The 18,709-nt window shown below is 34.6% G+C and overlaps 1 protein-coding gene across 1 annotated transcript in view; it reads right to left on the bottom strand.

Annotated features, from left to right (window-relative positions):
• LOC120354853 overlaps positions 1-18,709 on the bottom strand; it is a 347,717-nt gene that overhangs the window by 106,959 nt on the left and 222,049 nt on the right. The window lies entirely within an intron of this gene.

The following is an 18,709-nucleotide window of genomic DNA, read 5'->3' as shown; positions in this document are numbered from 1 at the left end:
TCAGCTTTTTCACCACTTCGTGGTGTTATGATGCATGTAAGATACATAAGTATAGACCCGATGGAAGGTGTGCTTTATTCTCTGCCCAACATTATAATTCTTTGCTGTTTAAAAATATGTATCAAACAAATAATTTCTTGTGCGAAAACAATCGAATGCAAAGTATGAAATTGGCGCCTATGTATACAAATGCTCAGAAAAGAAACTTTGCACGTTATGGATTCTTCTACAACGGAAAGGAATTACAGTGTGTTTATTGCTTGCATGCACTGAGATTGCATAAAGCTCGCACGTGTTGTCTGTCTACAATTATTAATGAAGAAAGACCGTTTAATTACTCTATAATAGTGCCCGCCTACACATAGTTTACTCCATTTGCTCGACAACTATGGATCCGACAAAGTGGTTAGCTGCTGACAACGAATTGGAAGTGAGGTTAAAAAACTGCATAGACTGGTATGATGAGTGTGAAAGTGCAATTAGGAAATCAACTCCTGAAAATTATAGTTTGGTGAAACAATTGAAAGACATTTTTCTAAGCACAGTTAATTTGAACGATATAAAAGACTATTTGTGCTATTACCGTCCACACAATTTGTCTATAGATAAATTAATTAAAATTGAAGATGAAGTTATGATGTATTGTTGTAGTGAAATGTTGTAAACAAATATATAGATATTTCCTCGAACATTTTGGTTTAGTATCAGTGTAGACTTGATTGAGTGAGGACGCGAGATACGCCCCCCTCAGACACAACTGTTACAGCTAAGTGCACATTCCTACCTTATCAAGAGATACGCCCCCTCAGACACAACTGTTACAGCTAAGTGCACATTCCTACCTTATCAATTATAGTTCATAGCAATCAAGGTCATGCAGTGTTTTAGCTTTGCAAAATTCAAAAAATTAACTCGCCTCTTGATGTCAATTTCATTCAATGAATTTGATTCTATTGCAAAAAATATTAAATTTTCAACAGGATTCCAAGGCGATGATGTTGATCTAGCGTTAACAAAAACAGAAAATGTACATTTTCCAATTTTATCTGAGATTTTCGAATTATTGGACATACTAGATACAGGTCATCTACATTATTGTAGTGCAAATGATTTCTCAACTATTGTTACAAATTCCGATGAACTTTGGAAATGCTTGTATGACATTGCAGATAAAAAATGTAAAAGATCAACTTAGATCATTGACCTCTCTCTGTTAAGACATCAATAGAGCTGATACCCCAAGTGATATAGGTCTGAGGATATCTATAGCCATTTTTGGAATGCTTGTTCATACTAAATTTACTATAGATATTCTCGGAGAAACACTTAAAAAATAACGCCTGCGGTTTGTACAGCATATAGAAAATTTCAATATAAATTTGTGAAATTTTTCTTAACTGTCAGGTGGAAAGCAAACCAATTGTATTAATTTGCAATCACTTTATAATTTTACAGTATAAAGATGTAACAGATTCACTCAGTATAAAGATGTAACAGATTCACTTTAATTTGACAGTAGAGAATTTTTCCCTCAAAGGGACATTATTTTTTCCCTCATCTAGCATTCACTTTAATTTGACAGTATAGCAATATGGATTCACTTTAATCTGTCAGTATAAAGATGTAGAAATATGGATTCACTTTAATTTGACAGTAGAGAATTTTTCCCTCAAAGGGAAATTATACAGATTCACTCAGTATAAAGATGTAGAAATATGGATTCACTTTAATTTGACAGTATAGCATTAGATGTAGAATATGGATTCACTTTATTTGACAGTAGAGAATTTTTTCCTCATTTAGCATTCACTTTAATCTGTCAGTATAGCATTAGATGGATTCACTTTAATCTGTCACTATAGAGAGAGGGAATTTTTCCTCCAAAAAGGGAAATTTTTTTCCCTCACTGAGAGAGAGAGAGAGATATATCTCTCTCTCTTTTCAACCCCCTCGTCCTCACTGGGAGAGGGGAGATAAGATAAGGAGAGGGAGAGGGAGAGGGAGAGGGAGAGGGAGAAGGAGAGGAGAGGGAGAGGAGAGGGAGAGGGAGAGGGAGAAGGAGAAGGAGAGGGAGAAGGAGAGGGAGAGGGAGAAGGAGAGGGAGAAGGAGAGGGAGAGGGGGAGGAGAGGGGGAGTTTGCGCATGCGCAAACTCTAGAGGGGGAGGGGGAAGGGGGAGGGGGAGGGGGATTTGCGCAAAAAAGCCCGTCTGAAATCTTGAATCTCACCTACTCCCTGTTGTCATTATATTTTCAAATGGCTGCAAGGGACCATTCCGTTATGCACTACCATTCTGGGTAGAAGAGGATCTTTGAGCAATAAACGTTCCCTTTCAGGTTATCTTACTGTTGGTTATGGATACTCGGCATTCTGTGCGGCGTCATAGTTCCTAAGAATATTCTGGTGACGTCATAGTGACTAAGAATATCACTGCATGTGTATGCGCATGCGTACGTTGCCCTGTGACGTAACGTACTAAGACTATTTCATACTAAGAATATTTCGGTACACCGGTGAACCGAAATATTCTTAGTACGAAATAGTCTTAGTATGCTACGTCATTTTGACGTCACCGGGCATGCGCAGAAGGCCGAAATAGAAATAGTAGTCATGCGCACTGGTCGAAATATTCTTAGTATAATGACATCATCAATGACATCATTGCGCATGCGCTGTACAGTTCTACACTATCACAGTAACAAGTTAATGCTCACGCATGCGAGTCCGCGTGATCAGTGTTACCAACAATAGAAACTCTAAACTATAATTTCCCTATGGATTCCTACAGCAAGATTTCTTCCCTAGCAATAGCTTGGTGCAACATCAGATCATTACCGTAGTAACTCAAAAAAGCTGTTTTGTGGGAAAACAGCTTTTATGTTTTTACTCTAGGGGAATTATCTATTAGAAGTGAACTATAAACAATCAATATCCATTTAATGAATTAATAGATTACTATGGCATTTCTTCCCACCTTACCATTCATCAAATCGATTTTTGAGGCTAAATAACTTTTTTTTAAGGAAAATATCAACTTATTTCGAGTTGATACAGTAATGCATAGGAAGTTGAGCTCAATGTTTCTACTTGATATCATCTGGTGAAATTTAAACAATATAAAATGGGTATAATTGCAGTTGTTTTTTGTGTATCAGGTCTAAACCTGAGGTTAAATTCTTAAAGTATTTTTCATTGAAGTTCCTGGCTCATAGTTATTAGTTGCTAAAATAGGTGACGATTAAATATTGCTGAGAATCTGTGCATTTGGATGAACGAATCCACTGTAAGCTCCCAACTAATCACAGATTCAAATAGATGTTTAATAGTAGTATAATGTCAGTAAATTTTACAGGAGAAGAGAAACTCTCTGCCGTTTACATTGGTGCACAACGGTGGTATAGACTGCAAGAGTGTCTTTCGAACCTCTTGTCTAAGAAGTAAGATAAGAAAGAAGTAAGAACTTTAGTTAGTTCTTAGTTCTTGAAGACCTAAACTTTATTTTAGTTCTTTGTAATTAATATTCCACGTAGTGCCATGAAGATTAACTAAGTCATGGTATGAAGAAATTCTCGGCGACATAATTCGATATTCGGTGTGTGGTGAAGAGGTTTATAGAACACCTCCACCGGTTACAGATTGATATACGGAGTGAGGTAAATTGGTTTATAAATACCTCCACCGGTTCATTACAAAAGACCATTCTAGTATTCAATGTATTGATATCACTGCAACTTTGATGTTGCCTCTTCTTACAAATAAATACTACCCTCTCAATGAAACAGTTGAAGAAAATGTTTGCAAATTGGCTAGGGAAACAATAGTCCCATCTGTCTACTCTCAGAATTCGAAGAAACTATACTATAGTGTGAGGGTCAGCTATTGTTGTAGATATTCTTATTGTTATGAATATTCGACACTTTCCTTCGAAACCTTCCAGATCGTAGACTAGACAGACAATAAGCCCTTGTGAGAAAAGCACATGTTCCTTCCGAAAAGAGTTTCAGCTAGAAAAGGTTTTGTTATGGAATACGTTTGAAGCTCCGATAACATCACCCTATGTTTTTGGCGACCCATTTCCCTCTAAGCAGGTCACTTTCGACTCATTTATGTAATTCGAACAAGAATGCAGCTTTCAAAGCCAAACAGCAATACACACATGGATACAAGGAACTTTTTTCCTTTTCAAAGAAGTTGAGTGAATATTTCAAGATGATAATACAATATTGTCCACATATGATTTGCTAATAATAAGGATGGAGAAGAGAATTACAATCATATTACTTTCTCTTATAATAATATTCATTAGCAAAGTTGAAATAGATCTTTCCTGTTAAATCTATGATAAAAAATGTTAATTATCTCGATTTCCGAGTTTCAAAAATGGCCATGAATAACTTTTTGTGGAATCTATCGATTGGAACTCAACAGTTATGTAATCAGGGTGATTCCCCCTGCCTAGAACTGGGGTTCTCACCTCTCAAATATTCAAATTCAGTATTCTTTTGGTGAAAACGTGAATTATCTCGATTGACGAGTTTAAACAAGCCATAAATACTTCCGTGTTCAATTTTTTCCATTAGAACTTACTGGTTCTGAATCTACGATGACCTCTTCATGGAACTTTCATAAACGATGATCTATAAGCATATTTTTGTGCTCATCTGACCAAAATACACTTATCTTGTGAAGCTTGGAAGAGCATTATTTTTTTGAATCCTGTTATTCTGAATATTTTCATGGAACTAATGTCATAACTCATCAGGAACTGTAGAACTATTGATTCTACATCCAGAACAGTCCATTTTTGGATGTACTTCTGGAAAATGCTCTTCCAACTTTAAACTGGCCTTGATGATTAATAGTAAAATCAAGCCCTGGCTAATCTTCGACTTCTATTATTCGTAGTTTTGCATGCATAAACTCTCAATAATTCGTATATTCTATATTTAATTCATACATCATGAATCAAGGGAGAGAAAGATAATGATCACAGTGTGGGCTAATGGCTAACTAATTGAGTTGATTGAATATTTTTTAATCAGCTTATAATTCTGAAATTTTTCATCTGCCATTTTAAAAATATGTCATTAGATATCTCATCTCCCAATTAACGGAATAGCTTGAAACTTGGAACTTAAGTTTGTTACACTATAATAATGGGGCTCAACCAACTGACCCAACTCCCATTTGACCCAACCTACCACTAGACCCAATTTTTTAAAATAGAGAGAAACCGCAAAACCATTTGACCCAATAGACATCTGACCCAATATACCATTTGTCCCAACTCTATGAATATCAAAAAACCAACTGACCCAATTGACATCTGACCCAACCTACCACTTGACCCAACTACTGTGCTGCACTCTGGCAAAACGTCTGCAATGTTCCAGGCTTGGTTTCTACCTACGGTCTACTCTTCAGGTAAAAGTCTAGAAGGCCTTGAAACCAAGCACAACTGTTTTGACAGTTCTTGCTATCTTTGAGGTTAGATTTGTGTTATTTTGTGATTTTGAGGTTAGATTTGTATTATTAAATTTGGATGAGGTTATTAGATTTGGTAAAACCACCATAAAAGCATCTTATCAATCAGTAAATGATTGATGATTATTCAATTTGATATAGGTAACTTTTCACAACTAGATTTTACCTTACTCCAAGTATTATAGTCTATTGTTGCTATCATAGTTTTTATTAAGTCAGAAAAAAGCTGTTGACAGGTATCCTACAGCCTACGATATAAGTTCTGTAAGACAATGGAATTGAGTTACTGTATTAGAAATAGAAATTGGAAATGAATATTTATGGACATTCCTTATAACCTAGGTTAAAACCTACAACATAAATAATTGTAGAGAATGACTTTGATGGAATCTGCCTTAAAAAATTTCCTCACAAGTTTCTTCCCTCAGTAAATTTGGATAAGTGTTTCTAGAGTATATCGATTCAGAGTAGCCTACCTACATAGTTTTATGAATATTTCAGAAGCTATGTTTCTGGTTGTACTATTTATTTACTGAGAAATAAACAATTTGCACAACGAAATTTGTAAAAAAAATCAAATAATCTCCATGATATAGTACCCTACAATTCTCGGTTACCGGTACTTATGAGACTGCATTTCTCAGTTGAGTTATTTATTGAAGTTGTCGAAGGAGTACCACTCATCAAGAAGGCATTGATGTTTTGCCCACCATAAACTATGCCACGAGAGCGCAGCACAGTAGTTGGGTCTAGTGGTAGGTTGGGTCAGATGTCAATTGGGTCAGATGGTTTTGTGATGTTTATGATATTGGGGCAAATGGTATATTGGGTCAGATGTCTATTGGGTCAAGTGGTTTCACGGCTTTTCTCGATTTAAAAAAATTGGGTCAAGTGGTAGGTTGGGTCAAATGGGAATTGGGTCAGTTGGTATGCACCCATAATAATCCGACACGAACAATTTCGATCAAATGCAATACAAGATGGCCGCTAAAATGGCGAAAATGTTTGCGAAAATGTTGTCAAAAACAGGGTTTTTCGCGATTTTCTCAAAAACGGCTCAAACGATTTTGATCAAATTAATACCTAATATATTCATTGATAAGCTCTATCAACTGCCATAAGACTCATATCTGTAAAAATTTTAGGAGCTCCGCCCCATCTATGCAAAGTTCGATTTTAGATTCCCAATTATCAGGCTTCAGATACAATTTAAACAAAACATTTCTAGCGGAAAGATTGAGCATGAATAACTGTACAATTAATGTTCAGTAACATTTTCACCTAAAATTGAAAATAAGCTCGGAATTCAAGAATATGTTATTATTCAATTGCAAACTGTTGATTCTATTAAAACATTCACTATAAAGAGATAGCAGACTTCGTGTGTCTCCAGCGTTATTGTCCTGTCACCAGCTGGCTCAGATCTTGGAATAGTAGACTTGAGATGCGCGTAAACACTAGCATCAGTTGATCATTTTTCATAACAGCAAGGAAAGTTGTGTGAGTGCGCCACACCAGATTTTTTAAAACTTTTAATAGCTTGGCTGGTGTCTTTCCAAGCCTTTTCTTGATGCAACACTGACATAAGTATAAATATGTTTATAAAGAAGCAGATACATAATAATATATAGATTCAGCATTTTATACATATAAATTTTTTCTCTTTTCGATAATTATTAGAATCGTGAATAACACATGTGAGAGATATAAAGTTGAGTAGTAATGGTTTTTAAAACATTCTTATAAAAAATAATAATGATAGCCTACATTTTTTGAATATTCCAGATAAATTGTATTGGTTGTATATTTTTGTTCACATTGGTTTGCAGACGACGTCACGGAGTGCAAGAGATTTTTAATTAATTCTGGACTCAAAAATCAATGGATTTTATTTTGTATAATTTAAAGTCAAGTTATAACCATTTATGTAATTTTTTAGTAATGATGATTATTTTATTTTTTCTGTAAGTTTACCACGAATACTGGATAGAGTGATCAACTTAGTTTCTATTTTCAAACTGTAATTTGCTATGCTTTTGTGAAAAGGAATCTATAAATTTCATTTAATTTTTTCATTTCAAATGTAATTAATTTTACGAGAACCTATCAGAGAAGCCTTCTTTAAAAGGCCTTCTCTGATTGGTTCTCGTAAAGTTAATCACGGTTAAAATTTAATCGGCTTCTGTGCAACAAGGTCTAGCTTTTCAAATTCATCTGATTTTGAAGCTTCTCCTCAATTAGATTGATAATTAAGTTATAACTGTGTTATAACTCTCAATATAATGTCATAACTCTCATAACACTGTTAAAACATAATAATCACTTGATATTATGTATTGAGCAATGCCTTTGGTTTTATTAGGGAAATTGATTTTGAGCTTTTATTTGCATAAATTAATATACTTCATAGGTAGCGAATAGCAAGATGGACCCTGTTGTCATTATATTTTCAAATGGCTGCAAGGGACCATTCCGTTATGCACTACCATTCTGGGTAGAAGAGGATCTTTGAGCAATAAACGATCCCTTTCAGGTTATCTTACTGTTGGTTATGGATACTCGGCATTCTGTGCGGCGTCATAGTTCCTAAGAATATTCTGGTGACGTCATAGTGACTAAGAATATCACTGCATGTGTATGCGCATGCGTACGTTGCCCTGTGACGTAACGTACTAAGACTATTTCATACTAAGAATATTTCGGTACACCGCCAATCAAATGACATACGTTTTTTGACAATTTTAGTCAAGTTAGGACTTGTATAGTTTATGTATATAACGCGATCCATCCAGGGATGCCTGGGCATTGATCGACAGATTGGAAATTTTTCACCATCTGGTCTTATCGTTTTTCCCATCCCGTCATACATTCATCACATCTTATCACACCTAATTTTCCTGATACCATTTTTACCCTCTCAGGGATTGAAGGATTTCCCAGTACATGGATAACCATAATTGGAAAACCTAATGATCCTCCTAAATTTTTGCACAGTTCCTAATTGAAATATTATGATTTTATGATTGTTTTTATATTATTTGCATGTAATCAATTGTATATTTGAATTTCTATTTTGTATATTATGTGTGATAATGAGTAAAATTGAATTGAAGGAAATACTAGGCTACATGATTCATAGAGCATACACGATATTTTTAAAATCTTGAAACAATTTCAGCAAAATACATTATTTTGCACATTATATTATAGGAAAGAAATAGTAAAATAAAATGTTCAAGTTTATAATTTCATTTATTTTCACTTAGGCCCCACTTTGACTATAAATGTCTGTAAACTAGTACCAGCAGTTTATTATATATCAATAGATATCTCTGTTACAAACTTGTTATTGAACCTATACATTTTACAACAATTATTCCTTGTAAGATGATGCTAGCAAGGTTAATGTATAGTTGAATGAGTGTTAATCATAAATTGATTAATAAATGTAAATACTGTATTTACCATAGGTGTTTCCTTTGAAATGTAGCTGATATTTTTGCGGCCTTTGAATTCAATAGTGCAGCCATGATAGGTGAACACAGCAATTTTGGCTCCTGTTGTGAAATGGTACGGCTTGCCTTTCACCAGTTCGGTGCCAAAAATTTCGGCCAATCCAGTTTTAACCTGCAAATTAAATGTATAGATAACATTTTTTTCAACTACTCAATATACATTTCTTACTTTATGGGACTTACATTTATTGGCGTAACTCTAGATCCAGTGCCATTATACCTGTCATCAAATTTTTGGTTGTGATCGATTTAGTATGTTATTTTGATCACAAAAATTAAACGGCGGTCACTATTGTTTTTAAAATAAACAAAGTTCAAAGCAGCACAATTTTGCATGCATTTAACCTATACCGTGTCAGCAATGTTGTTTTTAAAACTATGAATAGGTCGATACAGTACTTATCCCTTACCCCTTCCAGCATATTATTGCCTTTAAAAGCAAAAACCTAACCTCCTAACCTACCCTTTTACTTTAAAAACGTTAATAAACATACCTTAACCTGGACCCCTACCCCTTCCAGCATATTGCAATCTCAAACCAAAAACCTAACCTACCTTCTACCTTTGAAACACTAATAACTCAACCTGATTAATTTTTGTGATCAAAAAAAAAAAAAATCTGGGGTGGTACACTCACACAACTTTCCTTGCTCATTGAACTGTAAGCCTCATTCTTAGACGAGAATAATTTAGGGGAATAACATAATGACGATTGGCGGCAAAATATTTGCAACTACGGCCCCATCTATGCATGTTGATTTAAGATTTCAATTATCAGGCTTCAGATACATTTAAACGAAAATTCAGTTGAAAAGATTAGGAATGATAATCTCTACACTTGCTTATTGCGTAACATTTTCACCGAAATCTTACCTACAAGCATACGCTCAAAATTCAGAAATGGAGTGACCGTGGTCTAATTGTATAAAGTGCCTTGGGTAGCCGGTCAGAGATCCCGTGAACCGAAATATTCTTAGTGCGAAATAGTCTTAGTATGCTACGTCATTTTGACGTCACCGGGCATGCGCAGAAGGCCGAAATAGAAATAGTAGTCATGCGCACTGGTCGAAATATTCTTAGTATAATGTCGTCATCAATGACGTCATTGCGCATGCGCTGTACAGTTCTACACTATCACAGCAACAAGTTAATGCTCACGCACGCGAGTCCGCGTGATCAGTGTTACCAACAATAGAAACTCTAAACTATAATTTCCCTATGCATTCCTACAGCAAGATTTCTTTCCTAGCAATAGCTTGGCACAATATCAGATCATTACTGTAGTAACTCAAAAAAGCTGTATTGTGGGAAAACAGCTTTTATGTTTCTACTCTAGGGGAATTATCTATTAGAAGTGAACTATAAACAATCAATATTCATTTGATGAATTAATAGATTACTATGGCATTTCTTCCCACCTTATCATTCATCAAATCGATTTTTAAGGCTAAATAATTTTTTTTAAGGTAAATATCAACTTATTTCGAGTTTATACAGTAATGCATAGGAAGTTGAGTTAAATTTTTCTTCTTGATATAATCTGGTGAAATTCAAACGATAAAACATTTTTATCTGGAGATTGATTAATTAGTTTATTGATCATATTAGCAATTATTAGTTTTATATTTCATTTCAAATTAAGTTGAGGGTCAAGTTGAGGGTCTCAACCAACTTATTTTTTAATTCCTCACACTAACCTTTCAAATCAATGTGAAGCGACTGTATTCAGATTCACACCATTCTTCTACAACGGATGATTATTATTTTCAAGGGTGCCCAGGGGATGCATATTACATGGGGGGGGGGAGTTTCTTAATTCAGTGGGGGGGAGGGTGTGTTCACCCGTGTTATCATAACATTAATTTCAATCTTTTAATTTGTTCCTTTCAATAGATTCAATGCTTCACATTGAGTTGTGATCGATAGATAGATACTATATCAATAGATAGACTACTATAGATATTATAGACTAACATGATAGAACATAATTTCGACTTAGATTACATCATCATCAGTATTTTCAATTTCTTTTAAAATGATATTCTATTGATTTGGAATGTTTACTCAAAATCAAGAGGAAGAAGACTTTCAATGATATAAAATGAAACACATGTTGCAATCTATCATTATGACAATAATCCAAGGTTATGCTTCACGAAGTTCCATGATGATTTTGCAATTAAATATTCGCAATTGCATTTCTTTTGTTATTCCAAACTCTCCAATAACTCTTCAGTTGATTATTAATTAAAATATAATTATATGAGAGATTTTGAATATTAACATTAATAATTAGAGCTTACACATAATATTAAAATTCATATTCATAATCATATTATGATGACTGCTTGCAACATATATATTTCGATATCTTTGTCTTTTCAAGTTTTCTTCAATTTTTAAATGAGAAAGAAAGACCTTTAAAAGATACAGAGAAATTTTAAGACTTTCAAGATACAGAGTATTGAATACAGACTTTTGAATACCGATTTCCATTCAAGTTCTCTCTAAATCAATAAAATTCTTGTGTGGGGGTCCCAAAAAAGCTAGTGATGTAGTATGACTGACGAAAATTTGTATAGATGGGGGGGGAGTGTGTGTAGAAGCTAATTTTTTTCTGAATCAATGGGGTGGAGGGTAAGGGGTCAACCGAGTAAAGCAAATTTGATAATGATCTTGATGTGTTGTGAAAATCATTACTTCAATACTTCAGTATCTTATCATTCAGAACACTTTATAAAACTTTAATAGCCTTCACTTGATAATACTCGATAATACTTTCATATACTTGGCAATACACAAAATTATGGTGGAGAGGCTACTGATCCATGACAGACGGCAATCATAAGTGTGGTGATTTGAATTTCGACAATGTATAGGATGTATTGGGCCATCTATACAATCATGGTCGAAGACTAAAGATAATACACTATAGCTCTCTAGAATCGACATCCACGAGAATAACATTCACAATTTAAAACTACCATAAACTATAACTTCGCTTTGCTCTTTGAATAGGAAATAGAATTAGTGTTAAGAAGCCAATCAAATAAATGAATTCTATATAATAAGAAGCCTATTAATTGTAATAGTGTGAAATTGAGTGAATGTTATTGCAGTTTTTTTGTGTATCAGGTCTAAACCTGAGGTTAAATTCTTAAAGTATTTTTCATTGAAGTTCCTGGCTCGTAGTTATTAGTTGCTAAAATAGGTGACGATTAAATATTGCTGAGAATCTGTGCATTTGGATTGACGAATCCACTGTAAGCTCCCAACTAATCACAGATTCAAATAGATGTTTAATAGTAGTATAATGTCAGTAAATTTTACAGGAGAGGAGAAACTCTCCACCGTTTACATTGGTGCACAACGGTGGGATAGACTGCAAGAGTGTCTTTCGAACCTCATGTCTAAGAAAGAAGTAAGGATAAGAAGTAAGAACTTTAGTTAGTTCTTAGTTCTTGAAGACCTAAACTTTATTTTAGTTCTTTGTAATTAATATTGCACGTTGTGCCATGAAGATTAACTAAGTCATGGTATAAAGAAATTCTCGGCGACATAATTTGATATCCGGTGTGAGGTGAAGAGGTTTATAGAACACCTCCACCGGTTACAGATTGATTGATATCCGGTGTGAGGTAAATTGGTTTATAAAACACCTCCACCGGTTCATTATGAAATACCTCTCTAGTATTCAATGTATTGATATCACTGCGACTTTGATGTTGCCTCTCCTTACAAATAACTACTTCCCTCTCAATGGAACACTTGAAGAAAATGTTTGCAAACTGGCTAGGGAAACAATAGTACCATCTGTACTCCCAGAATTCGAAGAAACTATACTATAGTGTGAGGGTCATCTATTGTTGTAGATATTCTTATTGTTATGAATATTCGACACTTTCCTTCGAAACCTTCCAGATTGTAGACTGGACAGAAAATAAGCCCTTTTGAGAAAAGCACCATGTTCCTTCCGAAAAGAGTTTCAGCTAGAAAAGGTTTTGTTATGGAATACGTTTGAACCTCCGATAACATCACCCTATGTTTTTGGCGACCCATTTCCCTCTTAGCAGGTCACTTTCGACTCATTTATGTAATTCGAACAAGAATGCAGCTTTCAAAGCCAAACAGCAATACACACGTGGATACAAGGAACTTCTTTCCTTTTCAAAGAAGTTGAGTGAATATTTCAAGATGATAATACAATATTGTCCATATATGATTTGCTAATAATAAGGATGGAGAAGAGAATTACAATCATATTACTTTCTCTTATTCATATTCATATTCATTTTCTCTTAATCATATCCATTCGCAAAGTTGAAATAGATCTTTCCTGTTGAATCCATTATAAAAAACGTGAATTATCTCGATTTCCGAGTTTCAAAAATGGCCATGAAAAATTTTTTGTGGAATCTATCGATTGGAACTCAACAGTTATGTAATCAGGGTGATTCCCCCTGCCTAGAACTGTGGTTCTCACCTCTCAAATTCTCAAACTCAGTATTCTTTTGGTGAAAACGTGAATTTTCTCGATTTACGAGTTTAAACTAGCCATAAATAATTCCGTATTTAATTTTTTCATTATAACTTACTGGCTCTGAATCTACGATGACCTCCTCTTCATAGAACTTTCATAATCGATGATCTATAAGCATATTTTTGTGCTCATCTGACCAAAATACATTTATTTTGAAGAACTTGAAGGGCATTATTTTTTTGAATCCTGTTGTTCCAAATATTTACATGGAACTATTGTCATAACTCATAAGGAACTATGGAACTATTGATTCTACATCCAGAACAGTCAATTTTCGATGTAGTTCTGGATAATGTTCTTCCAACTTTACACTGGCGTTGATAATATATAGTAAAGTCAAGCGCTGGCTTATCTTCGACCTCTATTATTCGTAGTTTTGCATGCATAAACTCTCAATAATTATTCATATATTCTATATTTAATTCATACATCAAGAATCAAGGGATAGAAAGATAATGATTACAGTGTGGACTAATGGCTAACTAATTAAGTTGATTGAATATTTTTTTAATCAGCTTATAATTCTGAAATTTTTCATCTGCCATTTTAAAAATATTTCAATAGTTTTTCAATTTCAAATTTGCATTTTATAACTATTTTCATATTGTATTCGATTTTTTTTACAATATCTGTGATTGATCATTGAATATATTTATTATTCTGCGATTTGAATGATTTATTTATAACCATCCATAATAAGTATCATCCTCCTCCTTCTCCTCTTCCTCCTCCTCCTCCTCCTCCTCCTACCCCTCCTCCTCCTCCTCCTCCTTCTCCAGAGTATGATAGCTGATGGCAAATGCATTTGAATGCATCAATCAATAGACCACATCATGTAAGATTTACCGATCAACTAAGTTCATTTTCAATAAAGACGTGCAACCTATGAGCTCATTCCAGGAAATACAAGTATTAGATAGTTGTTTCCTTCTAAAGAATGTCTCCTTTTGTCAAATGTGGTGCATATAATATATGAGTGCATATTATATGGTGCATATAATGTGAGTGGGTGAGTGTGCGTGTTCATTGAATCATAGGTATATGCTTAGTTTTGCCATGTGTAGACAAGGAATGTCAAAGTCAAGGACCAACTAGTGTCCATGAGACGGCAGCCCAGTATTAGTCTTCAAAGGCAAAATGCAAAAACAACCCCTAAAAAGAAACTGAAAAATAAATTCTTTTCATACGTGAACACATAGTTAAGAAGAATCTAACGTGATTAATGTGCCTGCCTGATTTTCCCTCTGCCAAGTCTACAGAAGAGTTAGAACAATATCTGTCACATAGGTGTAAAGTGAAATTTCGTCCCCGAAGATTGTATGTTCCAAGTTTTCAAAACTGAATTAATCATGGAAAGAGTAATTGAAAATGCTCTACAACATCTTTTTGTATATAAAGTCTCAAATCTATTCTATGTCGGAGCTGGCAATACTGGTACAGAGAATTTATAATACAATACAAGAAGAATCACACAAAGAATGTTTCGTTTACCATAAGTCAATAAATCAATTTTCAAGCAATCGTTCCAATATGTAGCTCCAAAATACTTCAATCAACTACCATACGAAATTAAATCATCTGAAAATATTAAGTCTTTTTACTTTCCTTGCCCTATTACCATAGGTAAGGAAAGTATTGCTTTCCGAAAAAAATTAAGGTACCCCAATATACAAATTTCTATACGTTTCAAGGTCCCCTGAGTCCAAAAAAGTGTTTTGGGTATTGGTCTGTGTGTGTGTGTGTGTGTGTGTGTGTGTGGTGTGTGTGTGTGTGTGGTGTGTGTGTGTGTGTGTGTGTGTGGTGTGTGTGTGTGTGGTGTGTGTGTGTGTGTGTGTGTGTGTGTGTGTGTGTGTGTGTGTGTGTGTGTGTGTGTGTGTGTGTGTGTGTGTGTGTGTGTGTGTGTGTGTGTGTGTGTGTGTATGTGCGACAGTGTACACGATATCTCATCTCCCAATTAACGGAATAACTTTAGGTCCTTACACTATAATGATCCGACACGAACAATTTCGATCAAATGCAATACAAGATGGCGGCTAAAATGGCGAAAATTTTGTGAAAAGCAGGGTTTTTCGCGATTTTCTCAAAAACGGCTCCAACGATTTTGATCAAATTAATACCTAATATATTCATTGATAAGCTCTATCAACTGCCATAAGTCCCATTTCTGTAAAAATTTCAGGAGCTCCGCCCCATCTATGCAAAGTTCGATTTTAGATTCCCAATTATCAGGCTTCAGATACAATTTAAACAATTTCTAGCGGAAAAGATTGAGCATGAAGAACTGTACAATTAATGTTCAGTAACATTTTCACCTAAAATTGAAAATAAGCTCGGAATTCGAGAAAATGTTATTATTCAATTGCAAACTGTTGATTCTATTAAAACATTCACTATAAAGAGATAGCAGACTTCGAGTGTCTCCAGCGTTATTTTCCTGTCCCCAGCTGGCTCAGATCTTGGAATAGTAGACTTGAGATGCGCGTGAACACTAGCGTCAGGTGATCAATTTTCATAACGGCAAGGAAAGTTGTGTGAGTGCGCCAGATTTTTAAAAACTATTAAGACCTTGGCTGGTGTCTTTCCAAGAATTAGTTTTTCTTGATGCAACACTGACATAAGTATGAATATGTTTATAGTAGGTACATAAGGTAGTAGAAGCAGGTACATAATAATATACAGATTCAGCATTATATACATATACATTTTTTCTCTTTTCGATAATTAGAATCGTGAATAACACATGTGAGAGATAAATAGTTGAGTAGTAATGGTTTTTAATACATTCATATAAAAAATAATAATGATAGCCTACATTTTTTGAATATTCCTGATAAATTGTATTGGTTGTATATTTTTTTCTCATTGGTTTGCAGACGTCAAGGAGTGCAAGAGATTTTTAATTAATGCTGGACTCAAAAATCAATGGATTTTATTTTGTATAATTTCAAATCAAGTCATAACCATTTATGTAACTTTTTTAGTACCCAATGATGATTTTTTTTCTGTAAGTTAACGAATACTGGTTAGAGTGATCAACTTAGTTCCTATTTGTAAACTGTAATTTGCTATGTTTTTGTGAAAAGGAATCAATAAATTTCATTTCATTTTTTCATTTTGAACGTAATTAATTTTACGAGAGCCTGTCGGAGAAGCCTTCTTTTATAAAAGGCCTTCTCTGATTGGTTCTCGTAAAGTTAATCATGGTTAAAATTTAATCGGCTTCTGTGCAACAAGGCCTACCTTTTCAAATTCATCTGATTTTGAAGCTTCTCTTCAATTAGATTGATAATTAAGTTATAACTCTCAATATAATTTATCAAGTTTTTTAATATTTTTCAATTTATTAATGCTTTTTCAAGTGTAATAATAATTTGTTTCATCTTTCTGATCAACCGAGATACAAATTTTTTAGTATAATGTATATTTGGACTGTAAATTTTTGTGATCTTTATAAAAGTGTTTTCATAACCTCATTTGAACTATTTTTATCAAAATTAGGGAGAGGAACAGTTTTGGGTTTATCCTGTTGATTCTCTCCCAAACATTAATTTGATGTTGTGATTAAGGAATGTAATAAATGTAAATGTAAATATAATGTCATAACTCTCATAACACTGTTAAAACATAATAATCACTTGATATGTATTGAGCACTACCTTTGGTTTTATTAGGGAAATTGATTTGGAGCTTTTATTTGCATAAATCAATATACTTCATAGGTAACAAATAGCAAGATGTACCCTGTTGTAATTATATTTTCAAATGGCTGCAAGGGACCATTCCGTTATGCACTACCATTCTGGGTAAAAGAGGATCTTCGAGCAATAAACGTTCCCTTTTAGGTTATCTTACTGTTGGTTATGGATACTCGGCATTCCGTGCGACGTCATAGTTCCTAAGAATATTCTGGTGATGTCATAGTGACTAAGAATATCACTGCATGTGTATGCGCGTGCGTACGTTGCCCTGTGACGTAACGTACTAAGACTATTTCGCACTAAGAATATTTCGTTACACCGGAAAAGATTATATCCAGGCAAAGCAACAAAATTTGATGGAATACTAGGCTTCAAAAATGATTCGGAAATTCCGATTATATTGAAGTCCTGAAAACGGAAGATTGCTCTGAGTTCATCAATGTGGCAGCTGAGGGATTGTACGTTAAGGTGAGCAGCCTTGAAAAGTTTTTTGAAAGAGTGGAGCTTATTTGCTAGAAACATACCTGCGTCATTATTACTACTATTGAAATAATCATACCTACTTGAGGGCGAGCGAGCTGACGTGTCAGTGAGAGGCATCATGGAAGCAGCAGACCAATCGTGAACCGACCTCAGAACGACACATGACGGGGAAAATGGGGATGAAACTGATAAAACTTAACCTAAATGAAAAAGTCTCTTGATTGGAGTGCATTCAGTATGCCTTGGCAGTTCGGCTCCCTTCACTATTTATAGCACTAGTTCAAAAAATTCACTAAACACAATAAGATGTAGATGTGTGGAGTTCCGGTGATGAATAATCCTAATGGTGAATAAGATGAAGATTGAGGAAGAACTTGTAGTGGGAGATCTAGTCCAAGTGGAGATAGAGCGAGTAGGTATCCGGTAGTGGAAGAATCGGGTCCAAGTGGAGGTAGAGCGAGATTCAGATTCAGATTCAGATTCAGATTCAGATTCAGATTCCTTTATTCATGTCAGAGTCCAGCAGATAATCCAACGTGGTGGGCAGTTTGCAGTGGTAGATGCTGATGGGAGCGAGCAGGTGGGTTAGCGAGAGAGATCCAGGGCGGCGGCAAGAGAGAGCGCGTGCGAGAAGTCACAGGAACCAGGTCTGAAAACAGGAAGAAAACTCCAGCAGAAACACAGCAGAAAAAAGTACAGAAAGTATATGAAAATCATTAAGAGGATAGATAATTAAAAGAGAGTGTACAGAGAGATGGAAAATAAGAACGAGAAATATGAATCAGTAGATTGATTTCAAATTGCAGTTGACGGTTGTTAGAGAGAAGAATGTGAAGAGAGGACTAAGCTGTGTGAGAATACACATAGATTATGTAAGATTATTGTCTAAAAAGGTGGATGAAGAGAGAGATATTAGAAGAAAGTAGTAAATATCCGGTTCATAAAATGAGGTAGATAATAAGAAAATGAAATTGGAGGGATGAGAAAAAC

Source organism: Nilaparvata lugens, chromosome X, assembly GCF_014356525.2.
Source record: "Nilaparvata lugens isolate BPH chromosome X, ASM1435652v1, whole genome shotgun sequence".
NCBI classification, from domain to species: domain Eukaryota; kingdom Metazoa; phylum Arthropoda; class Insecta; order Hemiptera; family Delphacidae; genus Nilaparvata; species Nilaparvata lugens.
Note: the sequence above shows the minus strand (reverse complement) of the source record. Positions and strands in the feature narration are given on the sequence as shown.